Source organism: Symphalangus syndactylus, chromosome 22 (assembly GCF_028878055.3).
Source record: "Symphalangus syndactylus isolate Jambi chromosome 22, NHGRI_mSymSyn1-v2.1_pri, whole genome shotgun sequence".
In the NCBI taxonomy this organism is placed as follows: domain Eukaryota; kingdom Metazoa; phylum Chordata; class Mammalia; order Primates; family Hylobatidae; genus Symphalangus; species Symphalangus syndactylus.
Window position 1 is genome coordinate 27,217,485 of NC_072444.2, and position 13,284 is coordinate 27,230,768.

At 52.1% G+C, this 13,284-nt stretch overlaps 1 protein-coding gene and 1 pseudogene across 22 annotated transcripts in view; one reads left to right on the plus strand and one right to left on the minus strand.

Annotated features, from left to right (window-relative positions):
• Positions 1 to 13,284, minus strand: part of PIK3CD (phosphatidylinositol-4,5-bisphosphate 3-kinase catalytic subunit delta) — a 104,266-nt gene that overhangs the window by 75,289 nt on the left and 15,693 nt on the right. For 13 of the 22 annotated variants that reach the window (XM_063631963.1, XM_063631961.1, XM_063631957.1 and 10 more), the window contains exon 1: positions 3,880 to 3,989. The exons of 3 other annotated variants lie outside the window; for them this stretch is intronic. The gene's annotated coding sequence lies outside the window, so the exon portion shown is untranslated. Of the gene's footprint in view, positions 1 to 2,852; positions 2,953 to 3,879; positions 4,180 to 13,284 lie in introns of those variants that run through there. 6 more of the 22 variants (XM_063631947.1, XM_063631950.1, XM_063631953.1 and 3 more) reach the window with 4 other exon arrangements.
• LOC129472346 (putative uncharacterized protein PIK3CD-AS1) lies at positions 393 to 1,964 on the plus strand (annotated as a pseudogene).

Consider the following 13,284-nt stretch of genomic DNA (forward strand, 5'->3'; position numbering starts at 1 on the left):
ACCAAATTAAAGACAATTCAGTCTTAGCGTTAACTGTAGGGAGAGAGGTGGCGTTTTGCAACCTTCGCTATTTATGAAACACTGTCACCGGTACCAAGATGACAATATTTTCCTCCCTTTCAAACAAGCCAGGCTCTGTCATCCTCCAGTGGACAGGGCCCTTCCTTGTCTCATCCATCCTGGGGTACTGCTTCTAGACCATCTTCTCTAACAGCTTTGCTGAAAAACACGCTTGTCCCCTGGGGAGTAGCTGAAGCCACCCTCCTGACTGAAAGAGCTTTTTTTCTTTTTTTGAAATGTAGTCTCACTCTGTTGCCCAGGCTGGAGTGCAGTGGCACAATCTCAGCTCACTGCAACCTCCACCTCCTGGATTGAAGCGATTCTCCTGCCTCCGCCTCCCAAGTAGCTGGGATTACAGGTGCTCATCACCATGCCCTGCTAATTTTTTTTGCATTTTTCGTAGAGACAGATATTCACCATGTTGGCCAAGATGGTCTTGAACTCCTGACCTCAAGTGATCCGCCCACCTCGGCCTCCCAAAGTGCTGGAATTACAGGCGTGAGCCACCGCACCCGGCCTCAAAGAGCCTTCTGAAGGTCCCACGTTAAGGAAACATTTGCCGGGGCCCCAAACCCCACTATCAGGCCCATGCCAGCAGCTGGCCTCAGGGAGGGAGGCAACTGCTCTCTACACAAAAATGGTTTTGAAAATAACCCAGCCAAAGGGGAATTGCTTCATCCGTTGCACATTCACTTCTCCCTTTCACTGTGCAATTTAAGAAAAACAAGGTGAAGCAGGAACCGACTCTCACCATCCCCACTCCCACCCCCATGAATTCCATCAGACACTCTTGTGCGAAAGCGGACTGGCTCTGGGGACTGGCCTCCAACCACCGGTGGACTGTCTGTCCTGTAAGCCCCCCAGGGGCCGATGCCCTCCCAGTCTGCCTGCCCTGTTCTTAGCACAGCCCCTGGCCCCCCGTGGGATCTCAGGAAATCCTTGCTAAACATAGTACCAGAGGAGAAACGGAGCCCACAGCTTAGTGCGAAGACCTGGCGGCGTCGATTGAAGCTGCAGAAACGCAGAAACGCAGAAACGCGCTTTTCCTGCTAGAAGGAGACATCTGAGTGGTCGGGAGTACCTCTGGGGCACGTGCCCTCATTCCAGAAACATCTAAGTGAGTAGTGTGGCCAATGTAGTCTGTTTCTGAACAGGGGCTGAGGGGTGGGGGAAGTGGGGCTCAGAGGAGGCTAGCTTAGTTGTCTCTGGAGCAGGCAACTGGGTTGTTGTATTATGTTTCTCAGAGATGGGCTCTTGCTGTCACCCAGGCTGGAGCACAGTGGCACCGTAATAGCTTACTGCAACCTTGAACTCCTGGCTTCAAGTGATCCTCCCGTCTGGGCCTCCCAAAGCACTGGGATGACAGGTATGAGCTACCGTCTCAGCCACAACTGGGTTTTGTTTTTTTTTTTTTTTTTTTTTTGAGACGGAGTCTCGCTCTGTCACCCAGGCTGGAGTGCAGTGGCGCGATCTCGGCTCACTGCAAGCTCCGCCTCCCAGGTTCACGCCATTCTCCTGCCTCAGCCTCTCCGAGTAGCTGGGACTACAGGCGCCCGCCACCGCACCCGGCTAATTTTTTGTATTTTTAGTAGAGACGGAGTTTCACCGTGGTCTCGATCTCCTGACCTCGTGATCCGCCCGCCTCGGCCTCCCAAAGTGCTGGGATTACAAGCGTGAGCCACCGCGCCCGGCCACAACTGGGTTTTAAGAGCACTCCTCCAGCCCACTCCAGCGTCTTCCATCATTCTGTGAAAGTACCAAAAGAGGACCAAGCCCAGGAAGCCGCCAGCAGGCCTCTCACCAGCCAAGGTGGCTGGAATCCTAATATCAAGAAATGAAACTCCAGCAGGCCATGGAAATGCTAAGGGGTTGGCATTTCTGCTCTAAAGAGAGCCAAAGAGAAAGCTCTATTTATATCTCCTTGCGTTTGGTCGCAGCCTCATCAACCAAAAGAACCTTCCGCCCCACTCAACACATCAATCAAATTGGGGAGGGGGTGTGAATAGCAGCAGCGGGTGTTACAGAGGAGTCTCAAGGGTATCTTAGAGGGTGCCTCTCTGAAAAGTTGTCCCCTCCAAATCCCCCCCAAGAGAATTACTAGGACATTCTCCTTCCCCCGCAAGCAACGGCACCCCCAGATGATTAAAAGCACTGGCGTCGGAAAGAGCTGGGATTCTGGAGGAGCTACTTGTAAACTGTGTGGGTTGGTGAGTTATTTAACTTTTCTGAGCCTTCGTTTCCTTAACTGTAAAATGCAGACAACACCACTCAGCTCCTACAGTTGTCCAACTCAAATCACCTAGGTAAGAACGACCAGTTCTTTGGCGAGTAATGTCCCGATGGTACCATTCAATTGACAAGAACAACAAGGCACCGTCAGGCACCCGGGCGGTATCCCACTCTCCTGGAAGAGAGCAGGGGGTTAGTCCTTGTTTTCAAAGTCCCTAGGGAGCAGTAAACCTTCCCCTCCGAGAGCCCTGAGAGAGGAAAAATAGCCCCCTCCCACTCCAACCCACGGCACACCCGCCCACATCCACGCGCGGCTGTGCCCAGCATTTCAGAGGTAGGACTTCTCAGGAACCGGCGGGAAGAGGCCCCCTTGATGGAGTCTGGTGGGGTTCAAGATCCGCAGGTCCCGCCTTCCAGGGAGCACCTGCACAAGTGAGACCTGCCCAATCAGCCCCGCGCTCCATCCGCAAACTGGGCAGATCCCAAAGCTGCCACGCGAGGACCCTGCACCTTGACCGCTCCAGGGCGCCCCCCACCCGCAACCCCGGAAATCTCGCCCCTACCTGCTTCACCCTCGCCCCACCGAGAGCGCACTTTTCGGGACCTCCCAGCGGCCCTTCCCCGGTTCTCTGGACCCCCGTCTCCCCGCCCCGCAACGCCCCCATCCTGGTGCCCGCGAAAGGTCGTCCCAGTTCCCCTCTTCTCTATCTCAAAGGAGGAGGTGCAGATGAGGAAGTCTAAATAAAAACAGGAAACTCGATTTTTTTAAAAAGCCTCATTCAGGCTGAATTACGGGTAAGAGTATTTAAAAAAAGTCCGGAAATGCAAAGCTGGGGGCGGTTTTGCCGGCGTAACCCCGGCTCGGCCGCAGATCCGGAGCTGATCTCGCCTGCGCCGCTGCAGCAAACGCGGCGAGCAACGCGGGCGGCCCGGGACGGGGAGGCGGGAGGCGGGGCGCGGGTCCACGAGCCGGGAGGAAGCCCCGGAAACTTCCACCCCGGCCCTTCTGCAGCCCCGCTCCCCACTTGCCCAGGCTGGGAAGGGTGTACAGGACCCGGGCGCCGGCGAACTGTGCGCAGCCCTCTCTCCGCGCCAGGGCACTCGGGCGACATCGCCAGCGCGCTCTCTGTGGACCCCGCTGCGGTACAGAGGAGGCCCCTGGTCCTCTAGTCAGCGCTCGGAGCGGGCGCACGCGCTGAACGCTTCCAGTATCCTCGCGCCTTGGCCGGCGCACGGGAGGCCGCACCGCAGCTGTGAGCGCAGCCGAAACCCCGCAGCCGGGCCAGGCGGGCAAGGCGCGCAGTGCAGGCGCCGGGGAGCTGCGCACGCCCCTCTCGGCGGGCCCACGGGGGACGGCCCCGGGCCTCTAGGGCAGCCCCCGCCCAGGTCCCAGCAGCCCGGCCCCCTGGGCTCCCAAGGTCCGGCTCGCTAGACGCGGGGAGGCGCCCAGGGCCAGGGCGCACGGGCTGTGTGTGCCGGAGAGACGCCCGCCGGCCAGCCCCGCGCCCCCGAGCGCAGCCGCAGCTCCCAAAGCCCCTGGCCACGGTCCTCTTCCCACCTCCCCTGACGCAGCCAGCGGCGATCGCTTACCGTCCCGGCGCAGCTGGCAGAGATGGGCGGCTCTGCTCGCGGCCGCTCGGAGCGAGGGTGCTGGGCGCGAGTGAGCCTCGAGGGAGGGAGGCGGGGCGCGGCGGGGCGCCCCGCCTGCCGCCAGCCCGCACACTCCACTTCCCACTTTGTTTCCTTTTCACTTGCAACAGGAAAAACAACAGGTCCCCCAGGGCCTCGCCTTCCCCCGCCGCCCACACCCCCTAGCTCGCCTACCGCTAGAGGGGCATCATCCCAGGTGCCTCTGGAAGCTGCACCTTGTCCTTCTACAAAACAAGCTTTCTTTTTATGCAAAGGAAAACCACCAAATAAAGGTCCTAAGCTTCTTTAAGCGCTCTGCCTTCACGCAGGAAAGAATTTCAACAGCAGCGAGAGAAAGGCTGAGAGCAGGAGAGGGAGAGGGGGTAACCCGCAGCTCTAGGCACCCAGGGACCCCAAGCGCCACTGCGAGGTGACCAGTGTTGGGGCTCAGGACACACACCCAAAATATGACTGTGGGAGACCAGCATGTGCCACCCCAAAATATACTTCTTCGCCATATTCTGAAAGGATTATTCTTAGAAACTGCAGGCAAAGGAGTAGCTCTGAAAAGCTGTCCTTTTGTAAAATGATTTATATCTATAAAGAAAATCTCCAGGCCTGGCACTGTGGCTCCCTCCTGCAATCCTAGCAATTTGGGAGGCCGAGGCGGGAGGATCACTTGAGCCCAGGAATTTGGGCAAGCCTGGGCAACATAGGGAAATCCCCGTCTCTACAAAAAATTTAAAAATTAGCCAGTCGTGGTGGTGCACACTTTGTAGTCCCGGCTACTCGGGAGGCTGAGTTGGGAGGATGGCTTGAGCCGGGAAAATGGAGGCTGCAGTGATCCATGATTGCACCACTGCACTCCAGCCTGGGAAACAAAGTGAGACCCTGTCTCAAAAACAGAAAAGAAAAGGAAAATCTCCATTGGTAAAGTATTAGTATCAGGAGGAGGGCTGCTCAGAGCTAACTTTTCTTACCTGAGAAATTTTATCTGCATAAGAAGACAAGCTTCATTCACCTTACCCTCTCTCCCCTCGCTCTCCCTTAACTTGTATACCACCTCCCCAAGATCCCAAGCCTCTATTCTTTTTTTCTTTTCTTTTCTTTTCTTTTTTTTTTTTTTTTTTTTTGAGACAGAGTTTTGCTCTGTTGTCCAGGCTGGAATGCGGTGGCACCATCTCGGCTCACTGCAACCTCTGCGTCCTGGGTTCAAGCAATTCTCCTGCCTCAGCCCCCAAGTAGCTGGGATTACAGGCACACACCACGACACTCAGCTGATTTTCGTGTTTTTCTGTTTGCTTGTTTTTTGTTGGTTTTTTGTTTTGTTTGTTTTGAGGAGTCTTGTTCTGTTGCCCAGGCTGGAGTGCAGTGGCGCAATCTTGGCTCACCACAGCCACCGCCTCCTGGGTTCAAGCGATTCTCCTGCCTCAGCCTCCTGAGTAGCTGGGATTACAGGTGTGTGCCACCATGCCCAGCTAATTTTTGCATTTTTCGTAGAGACAGATATTCACCATGTTGGCCAAGATGGTCTTGAACTCCTGACCTCGTGATCCACCCGCCTCAGCCTCCCAAAGTGCTGGGATTACAGGCGTGAACCGCCACACCTGACCCAAGCCCCTATTCCTTTCTGAAGGAATGTTTCCTGTCCCTTGTAGGATGTTATATGAGCTTTATTCATCTGACCCTTCATCCGGTCTCGTATTTTGTGGGATTCCCATGCATAGGTCGTAGTTACACATGGTTTTTCACTTGTTAATCTGTCTTATGTAAATTTAATGTGTAGCCCAGCCAAGGAATTTAGAGGTTAGAGGGAGGCCACTTTCTCCTCCCCTACAGCAGGCTTGAGTGAGAGGCTGGGGGAGACAGCCCAGGGCCTAAGTCCCTCCTTGCTCAGCCCTGGGTTGACAACAGCGACCTCCAGGCTTTGGTGGACCAAGAGCATGGGGGTGGTGGGTGAGCCCACCCCTGAGATTACAACAGTGGCTTCATACCCTTCCAGGATAGGGTGAAGGGTGAGCTAGTCAATTGCTTAGTGAAACAATGGCTTAAAGGACCCTCTTCAATCCAGCCTGGGAGGTAAAGGAGCTGTTATTGGTCCCTTGGACTGATGAGGGATCTGAGGCTTAGAGAAGGACTTTTTCTACCCAAGAGATGCCTGGGCCTCTCAGGACCACCTTGGGCCCCGTGCTGGCTCCAGAGGCTGCAACAAGCAGAGGCCCAGGCCAGGCATGATGGCTCACGCTTGTAGTCCCAGCACTTTGGGAGGATGAGGCTGGAGGATCGCTTGAGGCCAGGAGTTTGAGACCAGCCTGGGTGATATGGCAAAACCCAGTCTCTGCAAAAAAAAATAGAAAAAATTAGCCAGGTTTAGTGGTGTGCACCTGCAGTTCCAGATTCTCAGGAGGCTGAAGTGGGAGGATCACCTGAGCCCTGGAGGTTGAGGCTGCAGTAAGCCATAACTGTGCCACTGCACTCCAGCCTGGGTGACAGAGTGAGAGTCTGCCTTGAAAAAAAAAAGAAAAAAAAAGGGAGAGAGAGGCCCAGAGGCCATTATTCCAGCCAGGAAATGGGAGAGGGCTTGGGTAAGATGGAGTGGCTTGCTAAATTGTCCCAGTTTTTTTGGTTTTTTTTTTTTTTTTTTTTTTAGTTTTTTGAGACAGGGTCTTGCTATGTCACCCAGGCTGGAGTACAGCGGCATGATCTCGGCTCACTGCAACCTTGGCCTCCCAGGTTCAAGCGATTCTCGTGCCTCAGCCTCCCAAGTAGCTGGGCCTGCAGGTGCGTGCCACCATGGCTGGTTAATTTTTGTATTTATTAGTAGAGATGAGGTTTCACCATGTTGGCCAGGCTGGTCTCAAACTCAGACCTCGGGTGATCTGCCTGCCTCAGCCTCCCAAAGTGCTGGGATTACAGGCATGAGCCACTGCACGCGGCCTGGTCCAGGTTTTCTAAGAGGCAGGCTGCAGATTCTGTATTCTCCAGTGGACGCTTGCAGAGGAGCCAGGAAAGACCACAGGTCCCTTTTGGAAGGAACACTGGGCCTGTCCCCAGGAATGCACACTAATATCCTTCCTAGTGGAGCATCTGAGGCTCACAGCCTCATGCCTACCCCAGGCTCAGATCACTGGGCCTTAGCAGCAGCCTCTAGCCTGCTTCAAGGATGCCAAGAGCCAGAAGAGAAATGGAGGGTTCAGAAGGAACTCTGACGGCCGAGTGAGCAGCCTGTCCTGAGGTTTCCTAACACCTGGCCCTAACCATGCTTTTGCTAGGCTGCACTTTCAATGCTGCCCTCTGGTCTTCAGAGTTTGTTTCAAGAAACAGCCAGATGACGAATGGTTTTGCATCTTCCAAAGGAATTCTTTATTGAATATGTATTTGCTGACAGCAATTCAAATCATGCTTTTTACTATGCAAGACGCTGCCGGGAGAATGGAGGCATGCCAAGTTGTCAAGCGCTAAGATGTGCCTTACATATTGTTCTCTTTGATCCCTGTGAAGGAAACCAGAATATGTCCCCCCAAAATACACCTCTTTGACATAAATATTTTTGAGCTTAAGGCAATTAAGAAGTAGCAAGCAGATGAAGAGATCTTTCTATCCTCTCCCCCTTTCTGCCTGTTAAATAAAATTTGCAGGAGGCCATTGATTGGGACAAGACCCCTGTACCGGGTCCAACAGACCAAACCAATATGGAGTCATTCATGCTAAATGAAACTAATTAACTTAAGAGTATATACATGTAGCAAATAGCTGAGTTTTTGTCAGTTACCAGCAGCTGAGCTCTAGTAGATCTTAGGTGGCCAACTGATTCAAACAAAGCAAACACTGTAACCAATTAAGCTCTATAGCTTACTTCTGTTTTCCATCCATAAACACTCTGACTGTGTTACTGGCTGAAGCCCTTTGAACCTGTCCTGGTTCTGAGGGACTCCCAATTTTAGACTGATTAGTAGGCCAGGATGACTCACACCTGGAATTCCAACACTTTGGGAGGCTGAGGCTAGAGGATCAAGACCAGCCTGAGCAACATAGTGAGACCTCATCTTTACAAAAAATAAAACATTAGCCAGGCATGGTGGCATGTGCCTGTAGTTTTAGCTACTTGTGGGGCTGAGGTAGAAGGAGGATCCCTTGAGCCCAGAAATTCAAGGTTGCAGTGAGCTGTGATCTCACCTCTGCAATCCAGCCTGGGTGACAAAGTGAGACCATGTCTCTAATAATAAGAAGTAGAATCATGAATAAAAGTTAAGATCTGTAAACTAGATTTGTTGTAATCTTGACTTTTAAAAGATGATTATTGTTTTTTTTGAGACAGAGTCTCGCTCTGTCGCCCGGGCTGGAGTGCAGTGGCGCAATCTCGGCTTACTGCAAGCTCCGCCTCCCGGGTTCACGCCATTCTCCTGCCTCAGCCTCCGAGTAGCTGGGACTACAGGCGCCCGCCACCGCGCCCGGCTAATTTTTTGTATTTTTTAGTAGAGACGGGGTTTCACCGTGGTCTCGATCTCCTGACCTCGTGATCCGCCCGCCTCGGCCTCCCAAAGTGCTGGGATTACAAGCGTGAGCCACCGCGCCCGGCTATTGTTTTATTATTATTTTGAGACAGGGTCTCACTCTGTCACCCAGGCTGGAGTGTGGTGGTGCAGTCTCAACTCACTGCAACCTCTGTCTCCCAGGCCCAAGTGACCCTTCCATCTCAGCCTCCCAAGTAGCTGGGACTACAGGCATGGGCTAATTTTTTTGTAGAGACAGGGTTTTGTCATGTCACCCAGGCTGGTCTCAAACTCCTGGACTCAAGCAATCTGCCAGCCTCAGCCTCCCAAAGTGTTGGGATTACAGCTGTGAATCATCATGCCCTGCCAGTCTTGACTTTTTTTTTTTAGATGGAGTCTTGCTTTTGTAACCCAGGCTGGAGTGCAATGACACGATCTCGGCTCACTGCAACCTTCACCTCCCATGTTCAAGCAATTCTCCTACCTCAGCCTCCCAAGTAGCTGGGACTACAGGTGCCCGCCACCATGCCCAGCTAATTTTTTTTTCTTTTTTTGAGATGGAGTCTCCCAGGCTGGGGTGCAGTGGCGTGATCTTGGTTCACTGCAACCTCCGTCTCCTGGGTTCAAGCGATTCTCCTGCCTCAGCCTCCTGAGTAGCTGGGACTAAAGGCGTGAGCCACCAAGCCCGGCCCTAATTTTTGTATTTTTAGTAGAGATAGGGTTTCACCATGTTGGCCAGGCTGGTCTCCAACTCCTGACCTCAGGTGATCCACCCGCCTCAGCCTCCCAAAGTGCTGGGACCACAGGCGCGAGCCACCACACCTGGCTCAGTCTTGACTTTTTACATGCCTAAATACAGGACATAAATTCTACTTACTGGAGACAACGCTTATCAGCTGGGAGGCACCAGAAGAGTCTACAAACAAACCTTCCTCCATTCCTTTTCTCCCATATGTTTACCTTCCCACAGTTTCCCACCTCTGGAAGCCTAAAACTGCTTTCCCTTGTCTTGTCACTTCTTGAAAATTCATTCTTCTTTGTCGAAGATTCTGGGTAAGCCAGAATTCTGAGCCACTGCTTCGGGTCATCTTTCATTGAGGTTTCTGCCTCATGGTGTGCACTGCATGTGTTAATAAACTGGCTTGGTTTTCATGTGAATCTGTCTGTTGTTACAGCGGGCTGTCACAACTATGAACTTACTGGGGCTGAGGAGAAGTTATATATTCTTCCTGATACGCACAACTGCCCAGCAAGGTAAATCTTATCCCCAGTTTACGGATGAGAAAACTGAGGCTCAGGAAAGTTGAGTCCTTTTTCGGGGCCACAGAGTCTATAAATATCTATTTTTTTTTTTTTTTTTTTTTTTTTTTGAGACAGAGTCTCGCTCTGTCGCCCAGGCTGGAGTGCAGTGGCGCAATCTCGGCTCACTGCAAGCTCCGCCTCCCGGGTTCAAGCAATTCTCCTGCCTCAGCCTCTCCGAGTAGCTGGGACTACAGGCGCCCGCCACCACGCCCAGCTAATTTTTTTGTATTTTTAGTAGAGACGGGGTTTCACCGTGGTCTCCATCTCCTGACCTCGTGATCCGCCCGCCTCGGCCTCCCAAAGTGCTGGGATTACAAGCGTGAGCCACCGCGCCCGGCTAAATATCTATTATAATAACTTCTTCCAGATCCTTACTACTTTCACCATGCCATGGGTCTTGTTAGGCCTCCGTCCTAAGAAGTTTCACTTTCGGCCAGCTGCAGTGGCTCCCGCCTGTAATCCCAGCACTTTGGGAGACTGAGGTGGGTGGATCACCTGAGGCCAGGGGTTCGAGACCAGCCTGGCCAACATGGCAAAACCCCATCTCTACTAAAAATAAAAAAATAAAATAAAAAATAAAAAATAAAAATATGGCCAGGCACGGTGTCATGACTGTAATCCCAGCACTTTGGGAGGCCTAGGCAGGTGGATCACCTGAGGTCAGGAGTTCACGACCAGGCTGGCCAACAGGTGAAACCCCATCTCTACTAAAAATACAAAAAATTAGCTGGGCGTGGTGACGGGCACCTGTAATCCCAGCTACTCAGGAGGCTGAGGCAGGAGAATTGCTTAAACTCGGGAAGTAGAGGTGCAGTGAGCCAAGATCATGCCATTGCACTCCAGCCTGGGCAACAAGAGCGAAACTCTGTCTCAAAAAAAAAAAAAAAATTAGCCATTCCTGGTGGCGGGCACTTGTAATCCCAGCTACTTGGGAGACTGAGGCAGGAGAATTGCCTCAGTGAGCCGAGATCATGCCATTGCACTGCAGCCTGGGCAACAAGGGCGAAGCTTCATCTCAAAAAAAAAAAAAAAAAAAAAAATAGAAGTTTAACTTTCCTGAAAACCTGATACACTTCCTTTTTGAAACCATGACCCTAGGGACTTATCATGACCCTCTCTTTTGCTTGGTGCGCCAGGAAGCTTAAGCTAAATTTAACATTCAAGCTGGACAAGCAGTGGCTCATGCCTGTAATCCCAGCACTTTGGGAGGCTGAGGCAGGTGGATCACGTGAGGTCAGGAATTCGCGACTAGACTGGCCAACAGGTGAAACCTGATCTCTACTAAAATACAATAATTAACCAGGTGTGGTGGTGGGTGCCTGTAATCCCAGCTACCGGTTGAGGCAGGAGAATCACTTGAACCCAGGAGGCAGAGGTGGCAGTGAGCCGAGGTTGCGCCACTGCACTCCAGCCTGGGTGACAGAACAAGACTCCATCTCAAAAAAAAAAAAGAAAAAAAAGAAAAGAAAAGAAAAATAGGCCTGGAGGTCTGGGCAAGCTCTGTGGAAGGGCCTGCAGTGTGCTTCTGCCCGTCCAAGCCTGTTCTCCACTGACCAGCCCCACCCTTTAATGACTAACACCTCTTTTCTCTTCCATCAAATGGGGCCAAAGTATTTCCCAATCAGTATTAATTTCCTGAGAAAGGAGCGGAAGGCCCCAGAGCTGATGTAAATAATGCATGTTGGTTGACTTTCCTGCAGCTAAGGGGCCATTTTTCTTCTAGGATTGCTGTCCATTCTCCACTGCAACTAGTTCATTTTTTTTAACAATTCAAAGGGAACTTGAGGTAGCTTCCTCTAAGGCACACATGACAACAGTTAAAAATAAAGCTAGAGAGCTCAGAAACTGCATAGAGGAAGGCAGCGGGTGATTCTATCAGGAACTTGAAGAATGATGATGGCTGTTCTCGAAGGTTAAATTTATATTTATTTATTTATTTGAGACGGAGTCTTCCTCGTCATCCAGGCTGGAATGCAGTGGTGAGATCTCGGCTCACTGCAACCTCCACTTCCTGGGTTCAAGCGATTCTCCTGCCTCAGCCTCCCAAGTGGCTGGGACTACCTACAGGCACCTGCCACCATGCCCAGCTAATTTTGTATTTTTAGTAGAGACAGGGTTTCACCATGTTGGCCAGGCTGGTCTCAAACTCCTGACCTCAGGTGATCCGCCTGACTCAGGCCCCGAAGTGCTGGAATTCCAGGCGTGAGCCACCACTCCAGCCCAGGCTTTCTTCTTTCCCGTAACCCTCTCCTGCAGAACGTCCCTGCAGAACTTCCCCTCCAAAAGCCAAGCAACTCACAGCTTCTTCTCACAAATGCTGCAAACATTTTTGTTCTGCTCAACCTGGAGTGGCTTCACCACCACCACCCACGCATGCCCACAAGAAGGGTTATCGCAGGGCAGCCACTCTGAGCACCCAGGTAGTGGGGGCTGCAAGTGTGAGAAGCCCACTTCTCCAGCCCCTGCACAAGGGACTCCAGACACCTGCCTCCATGCCACATCCTGGCAGGAAGCCCACTTTGCTGGGTGTGGGTCTTTTCCTTCCAGGCGAGGCAGAAACTACCCAGCTCAAGTCTTTACCCTTTTGCTTTGGCCAGGAAAAGTATAGTGAAGCTTAGGGGTTAAGAGCACCTTCTTTGGAACCAGACTGCCTGGCCCCACCACTGTGGAGCTGCGTGACCTTAGGCGACTTTACCTCTCTGCGCCTCTGCTTCCTCATCTGTAGCCTGGGGATGCTAATAATGGTGCTCAACTTTCAGAACTGCTGTTGGGATTAAATGAATTAATATACATAAAATGCTTATAACTGTACCTGACACAGAGGGCACCCTCAGAAAATGTGAGTTTTTGAGCTATCTTAGTTATATTCTAGAACGGCATCTTTGGGCTTTGCAGGATTGGATGTTTCTGCTCTAGAAGAGTTATTATTATTTTTTTTTAATCTTTCTTCCCTTCCTTCCCTCCCTCCCTCCCTTCGTTCCCTCCTTCTCTCCATCCCTCCCTTCCTTCCTTTCCCCCCCCCCCACTTTCTGTCTTTCTTCAGATGGAGTCTCACTCTGTCACCCAGGCTGGAGTGCAGTTGCGTGATCTTAGCTTACTGCAACCTCCACCTCCCAGGTTCAAGCAATTCCTGCCTCAGCCTCCCAAGTAGCTGGGTGTGGTGTCAAGCACCTGTAATCTCAGCTAATTTTTTGTATATTTAGTAGAGATAGGGTTTCGCCATGTTGACCAGGCTGGTCTCGAACTCCTGACCTCCAGTGATCCTCCTGTCTTGGCCTCCCAAAGTGCTGGGATTACAGGCATGAGCCACCATGCCCGGCCTTTCCTTCTTTCTCTTTCTTTTCTTCCTTTCTCTTTCTTTTCTTTTCTTTGAGACAGGATTTTGTTCCCCAGGCTGGAGTGCAGTGGTGTGACCATGGCTTGACCTATTGGCTCCAGCAATCCTCCTCCCACCACAGCCTCCTAAGTAGCTGGGACCACAGGTATGTGCCACCACCCCTGGCTAATTTTTTTATTTTTGGAGATGAGGTCTTGCTATGTTGCCTAGGCTGGTGTTGAACTCCTGGGCTCA